Source organism: Phyllobates terribilis, unplaced genomic scaffold, assembly GCF_046119375.1.
Source record: "Phyllobates terribilis strain yellow unplaced genomic scaffold, ASM4611937v1 Scaffold_9__5_contigs__length_417890890, whole genome shotgun sequence".
NCBI lineage: Eukaryota > Metazoa > Chordata > Amphibia > Anura > Dendrobatidae > Phyllobates > Phyllobates terribilis.
This window is the reverse complement of record NW_027362769.1, coordinates 354,070,678-354,088,895: the sequence shown is the minus strand read 5'-3', so window position 1 is coordinate 354,088,895 and position 18,218 is coordinate 354,070,678. Positions and strand designations below refer to the sequence as shown.

At 46.4% G+C, this 18,218-nt stretch overlaps 1 protein-coding gene across 1 annotated transcript in view; it reads right to left on the bottom strand.

Moving 5' to 3' along the window:
* LOC141161006 (chemerin-like receptor 1) overlaps positions 1–16,820 on the bottom strand; it is a 35,954-nt gene extending 19,134 nt beyond the window's left edge. Inside the window, exon 1 of the mRNA XM_073645798.1 lies at positions 16,700–16,820. The gene's annotated coding sequence lies outside the window, so the exon portion shown is untranslated. The remainder of the gene's footprint in view (positions 1–16,699) is intronic.
* Positions 16,821–18,218: the final 1,398 nt, after the last annotated feature.

The window sequence follows — 18,218 nt, the reverse complement described above, 5'->3', positions numbered from 1 at the left end:
GGGAGAATCGTTTTTTCGAACTAGCCCAACTTGACTCTGGAGCGGCCGGGAATCTTATTTCACAGGCCCTGGTAGAAAAATACCGCATTCCCACCAAACCTCTGGCTATACCATTATCTGTCGCTGCTGTGGATGGGGGCCTCTTACCACGTCCCATCCAACTCATCACCGAATCCGTAACTCTGCAGGTGGGAATGCTGCATTCTGAGAGCATCTCTTTTCATGTTCTGCATGGACTCTCTCACGCCCTCTTACTAGGTCTACCTTGGCTCCAGAGACATGCACCCGTGCTTGACTGGCAGACCGGAGAAGTCCTTCGCTGGGGACAGGACTGTCATAAGACTTGTTTGGTTCCTGTTCATCCCACCCGTCCTTCTCCTACCCCAACTAATCTACCTGGACTTCCGATTCCCTATTGGTCATTTGCTGATGTCTTTAATAAAAAGGAGGCAGAGACATTACCCCCTCATAGACCATACGACTGTCCTATCGACCTGTTACCCGGTACTACGCCTCCCCGTGGGTGTATTTACCCATTGTCCGCTGCTGAGACCCGGTCGATGTCCGAATATATTGAGGAGAATTTGGCCAGGGGATTCATCCGGAAATCTACCTCCCCGGCGGGAGCAGGCTTCTTTTTCGTAAAAAAGAAGGACGGCTCTCTCCGTCCCTGTATAGACTATAGAGGCCTTAGCCAGATCACGGTGAAGAATAAGTACCCCCTTCCGCTCATTCCAGAATTATTTGATCGTCTGAGGGGGGCTAGAATCTTCACCAAACTGGACCTCCTTGGGGCGTACAACCTGGTCCGTATCCGTCAAGGGGATGAATGGAAGACTGCATTCAACACCCGGGACGGCCACTATGAATATCTGGTAATGCCCTTTGGTCTCTGTAACGCTCCTGCCATCTTTCAAGAGTTGGTCAATGACATCTTCCGGGACCTTCTCTACTCCTGCGTAGTGGTGTACCTGGACGACATCTTGGTCTTCTCTCCGGATCTCCAGACTCACCGGAGAGACCTTCGTCAGGTCCTGCTCAGGCTCAGGCAGAATCACCTCTTCGCTAAATATGAAAAGTGCCTCTTTGAGCAGACCTCGCTTCCGTTTTTGGGCTACATTATTTCTCAGACCGGCCTACGAATGGATCCAGAGAAACTGTCTGCCATCGAGAAATGGCCCCGACCGGAGGGATTGAAGGCCATTCAGCGGTTCCTGGGCTTCGCCAACTACTACCGCCTCTTCATACCGCACTTCTCTTCCCGGACTGCCCCAATTTCCGCGCTCACCCGTAAGGGCACTAATCCCAGAGAGTGGCCGCCTGAAGCAGAGGAGGCCTTTCTTTCCTTAAAACAGGCCTTCTCTTCCGCCCCGGTGCTGCATCGCCCAGATGGCAACAAGCAGTTCTTCCTGGAGGTTGACGCCTCCTCCTCTGGAGCCGGAGCGGTACTTACCCAAAAATCATCTTCCGGGAGAATGGTAACTTGTGGCTTCTTCTCCAAACTCTTCTCCTCTTCTGAGCGCAACTATTCCATTGGAGATCGAGAGTTATTGGCCATCAAGCTGGCATTGGAGGAGTGGCGTTACCTGCTCGAAGGGGCTCTTCACCCGGTAATAATTTACACTGACCACAAGAACTTGGCTTACCTCCAGCATGCCCAGAGACTTAACCCGCGCCAAGCTCGGTGGTCCTTGTTTTTTGCTCGCTTTGATTTTATTCTTCATTATCGCCCGGCTGACAAAAACATCAAGGCGGACGCCTTATCCCGATCCTTTCTGGTGTCTGATCTCGAGGAAGAACCGAAACACATCATCGATCCCGCCAGAGTAATGCAGGTGGCTCCCGTGAGTCTAAATCGTCTCCCTCCCGGTAAGACGTTCGTATCAGTACCTGATCGGGAGAAGATCCTACACTGGGGTCACTCGTCTAAACTAGCTGGCCACGCCGGTCAGAAAAAGACCCTCCAGCTTATTACCCGGCACTACTGGTGGCCTACCCTGCACAAGGACGTAATAGACTTTGTTTCTGCCTGTGTGTCCTGCGCCCGCAACAAGGTTCCGAGACATCTGCCAGCCGGTCGCCTCCTTCCGCTCCCAGTACCTGCTGCCCCCTGGCAGCATATAGCAATGGACTTTATAACTGATCTCCCCGTCTCTGCCGGTTGTATGGTCATTTGGGTGGTCGCTGACCGCTTTTCCAAGATGGCTCATTTCGTTCCCCTGCCAGGCCTCCCGTCTGCACCCGAGCTGACTAAAGACTTTATCCGCCACATCTTCCGTCTTCATGGCCTGCCCCTCCACATCGTGTCGGATCGTGGGGTACAGTTCACCTCACGCTTCTGGAGAGCCACTTGTAAACTGCTAGACGTCACCCTGGACTTCTCCTCCGCTTACCACCCACAGTCTAATGGTCAAGTGGAGCGGATCAATCAGAACCTGACCAGTTACCTCCGGCACTTTGTTAATGCCCACCATTCAGACTGGGTGGATCTCCTGCCATGGGCCGAATTTTCTTACAACAATCACGAGAGCGAATCTTCCTCCAAATCCCCGTTTTTTGTAGTCTTCGGTCAGCATCCTCGGATCCCATTTCCCATCTCCACCTCGGTGGACAATCCGGCTGCGGAATCTCTTGTTAACAAATTTTCCTCCATATGGGAGAGTACCCGATCCGCACTCCTTCTGTCATCCGAGCGTATGAAAAGACATGCTGACAAAAAACGTCTGGATCCTCCTCAATTCCGTCCAGGGGATAAGGTCTGGCTCTCGTCCAAGTATGTCCGGCTCAAGATTCCTTCCTATAAGTTAGGGCCTCGGTTCATCGGTCCTCTGGAGGTCATCAGTCAGATCAACCCGGTGGCCTATAAATTGAAACTCCCGGCCAACTTGCGGATCCCTAACTCCTTCCATGTATCTCTCCTCAAACCTGCGGTACTTAACTCTTTTTCCAAGTCTACAGGTACGCCTCCTGCTCCGGTTTCCGCTGAAAACGAATTTGAGGTAGAGAACATTCTGGCCACCAAAAGGGTAAGAGGGAAGACCTTTTTTCTAGTAGATTGGAAGGGGTTTGGTCCTGAAGAGAGAACGTGGGAGCCCCGGGAGAACATCCATGCCCCTCTCATCCTAGCTAAATTTCTCTCTGGCCTAAAAAAGGGGGGGCCTAAAGGGGGGGGTACTGTAGCACCGGCGTCCCTGCCCTCTGCTAGGCAGGGACGCTGTTCCCCTCACCCCTCTGCTCCGAGCCCGGCGTCCTCCTCCCGCTCTGCTGGCAGCGCGCGCTCCTTCCCGGCCACTGTGCTTAGGGCGCGCGCGCTCCCTCCCTCTTAAAGGGGCCGCGCGCGCCGTCCTAAGGAGTCCCCGGCCAATGGCCGGAGGACTTCACCATATATAAGGCACCTCCTCCAAAATGGAGGTGCCCGAGCAATGTTGTTGCACTGTTCACTACTCTGCTTCAGCCCTCAGGTCCTGTTGCCAGTTACCTGCCAGATTCCTGCCAGTTTGCTGTCTGATTCCTGCCTGATATTCCGCTTACCTGCCTGCTAGCCTGAGGTCCGACAGTCTGCCTACCGACTCCTGTCAGTCTGTCTAAGGACCAGCTTGCCCGCTCACCTGGGAGCGCTCTTCTGCTACCTGCCTGCTAGCCTGAGGTCCGACGGTCTGCCCTCCAACTCCTGTCAGTCTGTCTATGGACCAGCTTGCCCGCTCACCTGGGAGCGCACATCTGCTACCTGCCTGCTAGCCTACCTGGAGGCTCCGCCGTCACGTGCTGTGACCACCTGCCATTCCAGAGACTCCTGCCCGCTCACCTGGGAGCGCACACCTGTTACCTGCCTGCTAGCCTACCTGGAGGCTCCGCCGTCACGTGCTGTGACCACCTGCCATTCCAGAGACTCTCGCTTGCTCACCTGGGAGCACACATCTACCATCTGCCTGCTAGCCTACCTGGAGGCTCTGCCATCACAGGTCGTACCTACCCTTTACCCAGAGACTGCCCCGGTCACTTGCCGTGACCTCCTGCCCATTCATCCAGAGACTGCCCCGGTCACTTGCCGTGACCTCCTGCCCGTTCATCCAGAGACTGTCCCGGTCACTTGCCGTGACCTCCTGCCCGTTCATCCAGAGACTGCACCGGTCACTTGCCGTGACCTCCAGCCCGTTCACTCAGAGACTGTCCCGGTCACCTGCTGTGACTGCCTGCCCGTCTTCCCTGGTCGCCACCCGCTCCCTTACAAGGACCGCCCCCTTGTATAGTAGCTCAGAGGTTCCGCCTCCCAGACCCGTTACACCATGCTCTTTTTAATTTCCTATAAAATCTCACTCTATCTTATCCAAAGATATTGCACAATAAACCATGTCACAAATCCAAAAACTATTTGCTCTTTCTCTTTTTACTGCTACTACTCATTTCAGGGGATATCTCTCCTAACACCGGTTCACCCTCCGCCAACCTCAAGACCTCCCCCACCTCACATCGAAACCCTGCTAACTTTATTAACATCAGATGTACTCCTTCATCTCCCTCCTTCAATTGTGCACTGTGGAATCCACGGTCTATATGCAACAAGCTTTCTTTCCTGCAAAACTACTTTCTGACCAACTCTCTCAATCTGCTGGCCCTCACTGAAACCTGGATCCAGGATTCTGACACTGTCTCCCCTGTCACTATTTCTCTATTTCACTATTTCTCATGGCGACTTGCATTTTTCCCATTCCCCGAGACCTGCGAATAAACTGGGTGGTGGAGTCGGCTTACTCCTGTCCCCACAATGCACCTTCCAGGTCATCCCCCTAGTTCCATCACTCTCATTCCCTTCTTTTGAGGTCCACACCATCAGGCTCTTCCATCCTCTCACCCTCAGAGTAGTGGTCATATAGAGGTGCATCTCACTAAATTAGAATATCATCAAAAAGTTAATTTATTTCAGTTCTTCAATACAAAATGTGAAACTCATATATTATATAGAGTCATTACAAACAGAGTGATCTATTTCAAGTGTTTATTTCTATTAATGTTGATGATTATGACTTACAGCCAATGAAAACACAAAAGTCGTTATCTCAGTAAATTAGAATACTTTATAACAACAGCTTGAAAAATGTTTTTAAAATCTGAAATGTTGGCCTTCTGAAATGTATGTTCAGTAAATGCCCTCAATACTTGGTCGGGGCTCCTTTTGCATCAATTACTGCATCAATGCGGCGTGGCATGGAGGCGTGGGACACTGATGAGCTGTTACGGAAGCCCAGGTTGCTTTTATAGCAGCCTTCAGCTCGTCTGCATTGTTGGATCTGGTGTCTCTCATCTTCCTGTTGGTCAGGCGAGTTTGCTGGTCAATCAAGCACAGTGATACTGTGTTTAAGCCAGGTATTGGTACTTTTGACAGTGTGGGTAGTTGCCAAGTCCTGCTGGAGAATGAAATTCCTATCTCCAAAAAACTTGTCGGCAGAGGGAAGCGTGAAGTGCTCTAAAATTTCCTGGTAGATGGCTGCGCTGACTTTGGTCTTGATAAAACACAGTGGACCTACACCAGCAGATGACATGGCTCCCCAAACCATCACTGATTGTGGAAACTTCACACTAGACCTCAAGCAGCTTGGATTGTGTGCCTCCCCACTCTTCCTCCAGACGCTGGGACCTTGATTTCCAAATGAAAATTGGTACTCTGGGACCTTGTGGAGTGTGTCAATGACTGCCTTCTGGACAATTGTCAAGTCAGCAGTCTTCTCCGTGATTGTGGCACCTACTGAAACAGACTAAGGGACCTTTTTAAACGCTTAGGAAGCCTTTGCAGGTGTTTTTTGTTAATTATTGTAATTTGAAATAGATCCCTCTGTTTGTAATGACTCTATATAATATATGAGTTTCACTTTTTGTATTGAAGAACTGAAATAAATTAACTTTTTGATGACATTCTAATTTAGTGAGATGCACCTGTACTGTCTCCCAGGCTCACCCACCCAGTTCCTTGACCATTTTTCTGCCTGGCTGCAGCACTTCATGTCCTCAGATTTACCAACCCTTATCCTAGGAGACTTCAACATCCCCATAAACAGCCCCACCTCCCCATCCGCATCCCAGCTTCTATCTTTAATCACTTCTCTTGGCCTCTCACAGCTTTCAACCTCTGAGACGCACAAAGATGGAAACACCCTTGATCTGGTCTTTGTCCGGCTTTGTTCAATCCACTACCTAGATAACTCCCCTCTTCCCCTCTCTGATCATAACACTCTCTCCTTCACGCTCACAAATCCTCGCCCACTCCAGCACACTCCTACCTATCACACATTCAGAAATCTACAAGCCATTAACCCTCATACACTTACAGACTCCCTACATTCGTCACTGTCCCCAATCTCCTCTTTTTCCTGCCCTGATCTGGCTGTAAATCACTACAATGACACTCTCAGAAGCACCATGGACCAAGTAGTGCCCCTCACCCTCAGAACCTCTAAGCACAGAGTAAAACAGCCCTGGCTCACACTGCAAACCTGACTTCTCCAATGATGCTCTAGAAGTGCGTTCGGCCTATGGAGGAAAACTCGCACACTAGAAAACTTTATCCACTATAGATTTATGTTAAAAACCTATAACTCTGCCCTTCACCTTGCCAAACAGTCCTACTTCACCACCCTGATCTCCTCACTATCCAACAACCCAAAAAAGCTCTTTGATACCTTTAACTCCCTCCTCAGTCCTAAAGCGCAGGCCCCCATCACGGACATTTGTGCTGAGGACTTGGCCTCCTACTTCACAGAGAAAATAGACACCATCTGTCAGGAAATCAGCTCCCAACCACCAAGTACCGTGACTCCCATCCCTCCCCACATCTCCTCTGGATCACTCTCCACATTTGACCCAGTCACAGAAGAAGAAGTCTCCAGGCTCCTCTCTTCTTCTCATCCCACTACATGCACCACTGATCCCATTCCCTCACATCTACCCCAGTCTCTCTTTTCAGTCGTCACTACTTACCTAGCTAAAATCTCTAACCTCTCCCTCTCTTCTGGTATCTTCCCCTCCTCCTTCAAACACTCCATCATTACTCCATTATATTATTAAAAAAGCCCTCTCTTGACCCTTCCTGCACAAACAACTACAGACCAGTCTTTAATCTCCCTTTCATCTCTAAGCTCTTGGAGTGCCTGGACTACTCCCGCCTTACCCGTTACCTCTCCATTCACTCTCTTCTAGACCCATCACAGTCAGGCTTCCGCCCCCTACATTCTACAGAAACTGCACTCATCAAAGTAACCAATCACCTTCTGACAGCAAATGTAATGTGGACTACTCTCTGCTCATTCTTCTTGACCTCTCTGCAGCTTTCGACACCATTGACCACCACCTCCTACTCTCTATGCTCCTCTCAATCGGCAAAAAAGACACTGCTCTGTCCTGGCTCTCTTCCTACCTATCTGACTGCTCTTTCAGTGTATCATGCGCTGGCTCCACTTCTTCCCCCCTTCCTCTCACTATTGGGGTTCCTCAGGGTTCAGTCCTTGGCTCTCTTCTCTCTCTACATGGCCCCAATTGGACAGACTATCAGCAAATTTGGCTTTTAGTACCATCTTTATGCTGATGATACACAACTATACACCTCATTCCCTGACCTTACCCCCACTGTACTGCAGAACACCAGTGACTGTCTGGCCGCAGTTTCCAACATCATGACCGCTCTCTATCTGAAACTCAACCTTTCAAAAACGGAACTTCTTCTGCTCCCGCCGTCTACTCACCTCCCTAAATCTGACATCTCCCTCTCTGTGTGTGGCACCACAAAAAACGCATTGTCTGGGCATTGTGTTTGACACCAATCTTTCCTTCACCTTCCATATACAATCTCTTGCCTGCTCTTGTCACTTGCACCTGAAGAACATCTCTAGAATCTGCCTCTTTCTCACCTAGGAAACAACAAAAACCCTGTTAGGCGTCGGTCTGGTGCTGGATTTGAAATGGGTCCAGGACCTTTTGTGGTCTCTCTTTTCTGTCCAGGCAGGGCTGATGCTGCTCAGCATCATCATCAGCCCCAACGCCTAGCTGCTCCACGAGCCGTACAGATTGTCTCCTGGGTATTTGTGCCTAGCAGTGTTAAGCATAGGTTGCAGAGGGAGACAGGGCTCGTGGAGTCTAAGTCCAGGATTTGCCACACTGAGCATGTCCGTGACCTGGCGGATCATGATTGGTGGTTCGGTACCCACCTGACCCGGTGATCTGGCACCGCCTGATTGGTCCACGGGTAACGTCACCAATGGCATGTCGGTGGGCAGGGCTTAGTCTTTAAAAGGCCCGCCCAAAAACATGGCGACGCGCTCAGATCATTTGAGCTTGTGATGCGGTTGTGTGGACGTCTGTACTCCATGTGTAGTTTCCGCTAGGCAGGTTAGCTCCATAGAGGCAGGCTAGTGAAAGTAGGCAGGTAGCTTCGCCTTGCAGTCTGGCTCTGTCATAGGGGGTCCCCTTACACCCCGAGCAGCCTGTGATCTCCTATGGACCACGTGGAGAAACACTCCTTCTGTTCGGTAGCACGCCGGCAGAGGGCAAGTACCCGTCTGCGTGAGTCACCCGCACACTAGCGCCTACTCCTATAGCGTAGCGCCTGTATCGAAGACAGGGCTATTGCTTCTTCTCCGGTCACACGTCTCCCTGCGGTTCTTGGAGATTGTGTGAAACGCTATAGCGCCATCTCCCATAGCGTAGCGCCTGTATCGCAGACAGGGCTACTGATGCTCCCCCGGTCACACATCTCCCTGCGGTTCTTGGAGATTGTGTGAACCGTTATACCCGCTCCGTGTGCACTAACACGAAGTGGTTAATCTGTTAGGTGCATCTCCGGACGCTCATCTCCCGTGCTGTTAACGGAGATAGAGCGTACCGCTATACCCATTCCTGTGTGGAGAAACACGGAAGGGTTTAATATTTAAGTTGTGCTTTCCTTTCCACCCGGAAAGTGTTCGGCAGCAGTCCTCCAGGCTGCATTGCGGACCCCGGGGTCAGTTGCGTTTCATTTTAATAAAGTTGTCTGCAACCGCCCTCCTAACAAACCCTCACTGTTGCCCTGATCCACTCCCGCCTTGACTACTGTAGCTCTCTATTAATTGGCCTCCCCATCACTAGACTTTCCCCCCTCCAGTCCATCCTTAATGCTGCAGCCAGGGTCATCTATCTGGCTAATCGTTACTTAGATGCTTCCGCTCTATGCCAGTCATTGCACTGGCTGCCCATACATTACAGGATCCAATTTAAATTGCTTGTTCTCACCTACAATGCTGTCCACAGTGCGGCACCCTCCTACATCTCTTCCCTCATTTCTGTTCATCGGCCTACCCATTCTCTATGCTCCGCAAGCAACTTTCGATTAACATCTGCACTAATCCATACCTCCCACTCCCGGCTCCAAGACTTCTCCCGAGCTGCACCTATTCTTTGGAATGATCTACCCCAAGAAATTAATAAGAACTACAACTTACACAGTTTTAGGCGCTCCCTAAAAACACACCTGTTTCTGGCAGCCTATCACGTTCCCTAATCAAAGTCCTTTTATATTTTTATTGCCCATACCTTATTTCTCCAAACATAAATCTAGAAGAGAGGTTAACTACCTTGAAAATCATTAAGGAAGGTGAAGAGTTCTTAGACAGAGCAGAATTATCTCTTCATGATGCAGAAAGAGATGAAATTCGAACTGCACCTGAAGAAACAGAGGAATAGAAGCATGTGACCCAGAGAAGCAGGAGGATCGAGAGGCAGTCAGCACCCATACTGCTCAGGAACCAGTACCAGGCTCTCACGCAGGAGAACCATGAAGAAATACAGCAAGATAAGACTTTGCCCACAATGAATAACCTTGTAAGCCCTCAGAATCCTCCTGGATGGAGAAAGAAAAATGTTGTTAAGAAAAAACGGAGAGTGGTGGTCATGGGGGATTCCCTGTTGAAAGGAACAGAGGCCGCTATCTGCAGACCAGACATAACCTCAAGAGAAATGTGCTGTCTTCCAGGAGCAAAAATTAAAGATGTGTCTGACAGGATATCAAGACTCTTCAGACCTACAGATCACTACCCATTCCTGCTAATACATGTGGGGACAAATGACATCGCAAGAAAGGACCTGGAAATCATCTGCAGTGACTTTGAAAACTTAGGCAAGAAAGTGAAAGAATTGGGAGCGCAGGTGGTCTTCTCATCCATCCTCCAAGTGGATGGCCATGGAACAATGAGGTGGAATAAGATTCTACAGGTAAACAACTGGCTACGTCGATGGTGCCGTCAACAAGGATTTGGATTTCTGGATCAGGGAATGAATTACCTATATGATGGACTACTTGCTAGAGATGAGGTGCACCTTACGAAGACTGGAAAACATGTATTTGGAAGTCGCCTTGCTACACTCATCAGGAGAGCTTTAAACTAGAACAATGTGGGAAGGGAAGCAAAAGGCCAGAAAAAGCCATACAGCTGACAAATACTATTGAGATCTCTGCTACTGGAAGTGGAAAGGAAGAACAAAGACAAAAAAATCTAAATAATAAAAATATTGGAGGAAGAGAAACCAATCACAAACTAAAATGTTTTTATACAAATGCACAAAGCATGGGCAACAAACAAGGAGAACTGGAACTACTAACTCAGGAAAAGAAATATGATGTCATTGGAATCACTGAAACTTGGTGGGACGATACACATGATTGGAATACAAGGCTAAAAGGATACAACTTATTTGCAAGAAACAGACTTGATAAACGAGGAGGTGTCGCATTGTATGTTAGAAAAGCGTATATCTGCACAGAGATTTAAGCTTCAGAGACTGGGAGTTCTGTGGAAACTGTTTGGGTAAAAATACAAGGAGAAAACAACGGAAAGGACACCATTGTAGGCATTTACTACAGGCCACCTGGGCAAGCTGAAGATATGAATGAACTCTTTATCTATCAAATGACCAAGTTCTCAAAAAAATATGATGTAGTGGCCATGGGAGATTTCAACTATCCAGATATTTGTTGGGAATCTCTCTCAAGTAAAACTAACAGGTCAAGTAAATTCTTATCCTCTCTTGCTGACAGCTTTATCTTCCAAAACGTAGAGGAGAAAACAAGGGGATCTGCTACTTTGGATCTAATCCTTATAAACAGGGAGGAAATGTTTGAGGAGTTAAAAGTGGCTGGGACCCTAGGAGGCAGCGATCATGCTATTATAGAATTTTGGATAACTAGAGGAGGAAGCCATGTGGGGGCTCAAACTTCAAGGTTAGATTTCAGAAAGGCAGATTTTAAGCGACTCAGAAACAGAATAGGAGGGATCCAATGGCTGGAAGTCCTTAAGGACAAAAATGTCCAGGAAGGATGGGAAGTTTTTAAAAATGAGATTCTCAAAGCACAATCATTAACAATCCCGAAAAGTAGGAAGAATGGGAAGCATTTAAGGAAACCAGGATGGATGAACACAGAACTTATACACATGCTAAAAAGAAAGAAAGAAATGTTTATCAAATGGAAAGAGGGAGGCATATCTAAAGAAGATTATAATGCAGTCTGCAGAACCTGTAGGGCACGTATCAGGTTAGCTAAAGCTGACAATGAATTAAGGTTTGCAAGAGATGTCAAAAGCAATAAAAGAGGATTTTGGGGGTATGTCAAAAGTAAAAGAAAAGTCAAAGATGCTATAGAATTTTTACAGGATGAAAATAGTGAAATGGTAAGAAAGTATGTTGAGAAGGCCGAACTTTTTAATTCCTATTTTGCATCTGTTTTCTCTCAGAAAGAAAATGTAACATCAACTGATCTTCACTGTCCTATTAAAGGAATAGAAGAATCCAGGTTATCTGGAAACAGAAAGATTGTGAGGGAATATTTAGCTAACATAAATGAGTTCAAGTCTCCAGGTCAAGATGAATTACACCCCAGAGTACTGAAGGAGATCGTAGAAGAAATTTTAGAACCACTCTCCATAATCTTTGAAAATTCTTGGAGAACAGGAGAAGTCCCAGAAGACTGGAGAAGAGCAAATGTTGTTTCTATCTTCAAGAAGAAGGTGGACCCAGGGAATTATAGGCCGGTGAGTCTGACTTCTATACCAGGAAAGATCTTTGAACAAATTATTAAACAACATGTATGTAAGTACCTGGATAAGAATGAAGTGATTAACCAGAGTCAGCATGGGTTCGTAACTAACAAGTCATGTCAGACTAACTTAATTTCCTTCTATGACAGAATCATTGACTGGGTGGTTCAGGGAAATGCTGTAGATATAGTATATCTTGACTTCAGCAAAGCATTTGACAAAGTATCTCACACCATCCTTATTGATTAAATGACCAAGTATGGAATGGACAAGGCAACTGTTAGGTGGATTCATAACTGGCTTAGTGATCGGACTCAAAGAATGGTCGTAAATGGCTTCACATCCAGTTGGATGAATGTCTCAAGTGGGGTACAACAGGGCTCTGTCCTGGGTCCTGTATTGTTCAACATCTTTATCAATGATTTAGATGAAGGAATTGAGGGTAAACTGATTAAATTTGCTGATGACACAAAACTAGGAGGGATAGCTAACACTAGAGAAGAGAGAGAGAGGATTCAAAAAGACCTAAATAAACTGGAGCAGTGGGCAGCAACTAACAGAATGGTTTTTAACAGGGAAAAATGCAAAGTACTAAATCTGGGCAATAAAAATGAAAAAAGCATATACAGAATGGGAGGAATAGAGCTAAGCAACAGTACATGTGAAAAAGACTTAGGCTATGTGCCTACGATGCAGAAATGAAGCAGAAAATTTCTGCAGCATTTCTGCATCTCCCTGGCAAAAAAAACGCATGCAGATTGTGCATGCGTTTTTCCTGCAGAATACATGCGGAAGTGATACATGCTGAGTGATAAAGTAAACATGCAGAGTGATAAAGTAAACCCTCCGCTAAATATCACCCACCTAACCCAGGAGGAAGTTCAGAAACGCCTAAATAATATCAAAATAGACAAGTCACCAGGCCCAGATGGCATACACCCCCGGGTACTAAAAGAATTAAGTAATATGATAGACAGACCGCTGTATCTTATATTCAAGCACTCTTTATGGACAGGGACTGTCCCACTAGACTGGCGCCAAGCAAATGTGGTACCAATATTCAAAAAGGGGTCTAAAAGTGACCCTGGGAACTATAGACCAGTGAGCTTAACGTCTGTTGTGGGTAAATTGTTTGAAGGATTTCTTAGAGATGATATTGTAGAATATCTTAATGATAATAACTGTCTAACTCCATATCAACATGGATTCATGAGGGATCGCTCCTGCCAAACAAACCTGATCACCTTCTATGAGGAGGTGAGCTCACAGCTGGACCGGGGAGAGTCAGTGGATGTTGTAGGCCTTGACTTCTCCAAAGCGTTTGATACCGTGCCACACAAAAGGTTGGTCTATAAAATGAGAATGCTTGGTCGGGGGCATAATGTGTGCAAGTGGGTAAATAGCTGGATGAGTGATAGAAAGCAGAGGGTGGTTATCAATGGAGAAAGCTCAGGGGGTGTCAGGGTTACTAGCGGGGTGCCTCAAGGGTCTGTCTTGGGCCCTATATTATTTAATATATTTATTAATGATCTAGTGGAAGGGTTGCATAGTAAAATAGCAATATTTGCATATGATACTAAACTTTGTAAAGTAGTTAATACAGATGAGGATAGGGCACAGCTACAGGAGGATTTAGATAAATTGGGGAGTTGGCCCAAAAAATGGCAAATGGGGTTCAATGCCGATAAATGTAAGGTCATGCACATGGGAAAGAAAAACAGCAGTCACCCATACATATTAAATGGGAAACCGTTGGGGAAATCTGACATGGAGAAGGACCTGGGCGTCTTGGTTAATAGCAAATTAAATTGGAGTGCCCAGTGTCAGGCAGCAGCTGCGAAGGCAAATAGAGTCATGACATGCATCAGAAGAGGAATAGGGGCATATGATGAGAACATTGTTCTTCCTCTGTATAAAGCGCTGGTAAGGCCGCACTTAGAATATTGTGCACAGTTCTGGGCTACGGTGCTCAGGAAAGACATATTGGAGCTAGAGAGGGTACAAAGGAGGGCGACTAAGGTAATAAAGGGAATGGAGGGACTAGAATACCCAGAGAGGTTGTCAAAATTAGGCCTATTTACGTTGGAAAAGAGAATGCTTAGGGGGGACCTCATAAACATGTATAAATACATCAGGGGGCAGTACAGAGATCTTTCCCATGACCTGTTTATACCAAGGATGGTGACAAAGATGAGGGGGCACACTATGCGTCTGGAGGAAAGGAGGTTCCTGCACCAGCATAGAAGGGGATTCTTTACGGTCAGAGCCGTGAGACTCTGGAACTCTCTGGGAGAGGAAGTGGTGATGTCCAACTCACTTAATGAGTTCAAGAGAGGCCTGGACGCCTTTCTTGAGAACAATAAAATTACATCTTATGCTTAGTGATAGTTAATTAATCCAGGGATTTAATCTGACTGCCAGATTGGTGTCGGGAAGTGAATTTTTCCTCAATGATGTAAATTGGCCTATACCGCATGGTTTTTTTTTTGCCTTCCCCTGGATCAACGCTGCGGAATAGCTGCAGTGCACAAGAAATAGGCTGAACTGGATGGACGCTTGTCTTTTTTCGGCCTTATAAACTATGTAACTATGTAACATGCGGATTCACATGCGTATCCACATGCGTTAACGCATGTGTTTCCGCATGCGGACTGACAAGCACTTTCCAGGCGATAGCATCACTTGGAAAGTGCTTGACAACTAGGTCACACTGTATAAATCCATGCAACCAGCGTGGATTTATATAGTGTGACCGTGAAAATAAAAAAATAAAACTATACTTTGCCGCCGATGCCGCCGCGTGTGCTGTCGCGCTCCTTCCTGGCTTGCCGGCATCTCGCGAGACAGCCTGCGGTCACATGACCGCGACGTCATCTCAGGTCCTGGAAGGAGAAGCGCTGCCGGCCCGCGAGAAGGTGAATATAAACTTTATTTATTATTTTATTCTTTTTTTCACAGGTACAATGGTACCCAGGTCTGGATGAGAGTCTTCTCTCCTCCAGAACTGGGTACCATACGCACATTGAAACGCATATAATCCGCGTGTACAAATGTACAGACACGGATTATATGTGTCTCAATGCAAGTCAATGGCGGCAATTCCGCTGCGCTTCCGCAAAATTAATGAACATGCTGCGGATTTATGAGCGCTGCAGAAACGCTGCGGAAAAATCAGCAGCATGTGCATTGACATCGCGGAATGCCATTGGGGACCATGGGGTGCGGATTACCAAGCGTTTTTGATGCGTTTCCGCAGCGGAAATGCATGAAAAACGCATCGTGGGCACGCAGCCTTAGGTATACTAATAGATCATAGACTGAACATGAGTCAACAGTGTGATGCAGCAGTAAAAAAGGCAAATACAATTCTGGGATGTATTAACAGAAGCATACAGTCTACATCACGTGAAGTCATTATCGCACTTTACTCCTCTTTGGTCAGACCTCATCTGGAATACTGTGTCCAGTTTTGGGCACCACATTTTAAAAAAGACATCGACAAACTGGAGCAAGTTCAGAGAAGAGCGACGAGAATGGTGACCAGTCTGCAAACCATGTCCTATGAGGAGCGGTTACAGGATTTGGGAATGTTTAGCTTGCAAAAAAGAAGACTGAGAGGAGACTTAATAGCTGTCTACAAATATCTCAAGGGCTGTCACATTGTAGAATGATCATCTTTATTCTCATTTGCACAAGGAAAGACTAGAAGCAATGGGATGAAACTGAATGGGAGGAGACACAGATTAGATATTAGAAAAAACTTTTTGACAGTTAGGGTGATCAATGAGTGGAAAAGGCGGCCACGAGAGGTGGTGAGTTCCCCTTCAATGGACGTCTTCAAACAGAGGCTGGACAGACATCTGTCTGAGATGATCTAGTGAATCCTGCTTTGAGCAGGGGGTTGGACCAGATGACCCAGGAGGTCCCTTCCAACTCTAACATTCTATGATTCTATGATTCTATGATAAGTCTCCACCAAACTCCACCGCACCCAAAAGCACTACAAATACTGGCCGGTGATGAGCTCGTGCAGCCTTTATTTATTCCTTATCCCCTCAAGATGGCTGGACCATCACTGTAAATAAGCCCCTGTACTTTGTGTCATCCCCGCCTCATTGTAGATTGTAAGCTCTTACGAGCAGGGTCTTGATTATTTTTGCTTTAATTATTGTATTATCTTTGGCTATGTTACTTATGAATGTTGTATATGAACCTCTGAATTGTAAAGCGCTGCGGAATAGGTTGGCGCTATATAAATAAAGATTATTATTATTATTTATTATTATATGTATAATATGTATATGCAGTGTATCTATTTATCCACTTAAGTATTTATATAATTATTGGTTTATTTGATAGTTATATGCTGCATTTCAATTTGTATGTCAAATAATGTAAAGAGAACATAGCTACTATCCCCTCTCACACGTCTTAGTTATACGTTTGTCGTGAACTTTCTTTTTTTTCTATGTTGCTCCCCACTATTTTAATATATTTTTTAATGTATTAATAAAATCTATACCTTTTAATCTATATTTCTTGTCTATCGCCATTCACACTTTTGTGCAGTCATATTTTACAATATATGTAAGGAAAATTTAAGGAAAGTGCAAACCCAACATTAGAGATATGCTGTCTTTCCATACCTTAGTTTCCTGGCTTGTCAGATGAGATCCGAATATATTTGTATTCAAAAGCGAAAGCTTTTATAATGTTCTAGAATTTATAGGAAGTTACTTGCTTCAATTGTACTGGTTCCTTCATTATAATAACTGTCACACTATGGTCATACATTTGACATTTCTTATCTGCGGGTTTATAAAAGTATCTCTACTTCCACAAGTAGCTTCACAGCACAAATATGAGCTTAAATCTCAACCAGAGTGTTCATGTGATTAGGGTCAATTGCAGAATATGGCATTTGCCAATTTAAAGAGGTTGTCCACTACTATACAGAATGACAATATCGATTCAAACAATGGAAATAATTTTTTTTGTAATTACCATCTGTTGTAATTGTTGCCTGTGAGTGGCGCTATTGCTTACCGCTCAGCAGTCATCACGTGACCCTGGCAGCAGCCGGCTCAGATATCCACTGATATCATATCAAGTTCTGGCTGTAGTCAGGCGTGACCCAGTGACGCGCGCGCCCCCCTGATTGACGGGCTGTGAGCAGGGTTTCACCGCACGTCACAGCCCAGCATCCACAGCGCAGTTTCCCTCTCTCCTCTGCATTCACTGGGAAAGCGCACGCTGGATGCTGGGCTGTGACGTGCAGTGAAACCCTGTCATAGCCCATCAATCAGGGGGGCGCGCGTCACCGGGTCACGTGAAGCCTGCTGAGTGGTCAGCAATAACGCCGCTCACAGACAACAATCACAACAGATGGTAATTACAAAAAAACTTATTTCCACCATTTGAATCGATATAGGCATTCTGTATAGTAGTGGACAACCTCTTTAACATATGATCTTTGTGACGTGAATGTTTATAACTAAAAACAGCCCAAAAAACATTATAGCATGGAGGAGGCAGTTCATGGTGCTGGTTCATGTCACCATCCAGAGAAAGGCTTCAAGTGAACCTGACAACTGATTCATGCTGTTTGATCCACGGGCAGCATGTATCAGGCACTGGCTGTACGAGTTTAGCCAGGTATGCTTGACTCTGAAACGCTGTGGCATTTAAAAGAAAAACATACTTTAAAAGCCTCCAGGGACCGAATCCGTGTTGTAGTGAGACAGGTGGGGCCCAGAGACAGCTACTGACAGATCTCTCCCTGCCTGTGTGTATTTACAGCTCAGGGGATCGGAAGGGGAGAAGCCACCAAGGACCCGCCTGTCTGACTAGTCTCCAGTGCGGTCTCAGTCTCCAGCGGCTAGTAAAGTATCTTTTTCTCTGAAATAACGCAGCGTTTCAGAGTCTTCTTAAGCATGGAATGATTAAATTTGCCTTCAATTTTGAAACAACAAAAAAATAGTGTTTTACTATGAGGAAATCAAGCAAAATTGGCTTCAACATGGCCGGAAAGAAGTTGTTTTTTTTAAAAAAAGATAAACCTATTACGTTCACATATCCTTGGTCTTCCCCATACCTGTCATACCATACGATCAGCTCTTCTTATCCTTTCTTCAGTATTCTGTCTTTGTTACAGGCCTCTGGACA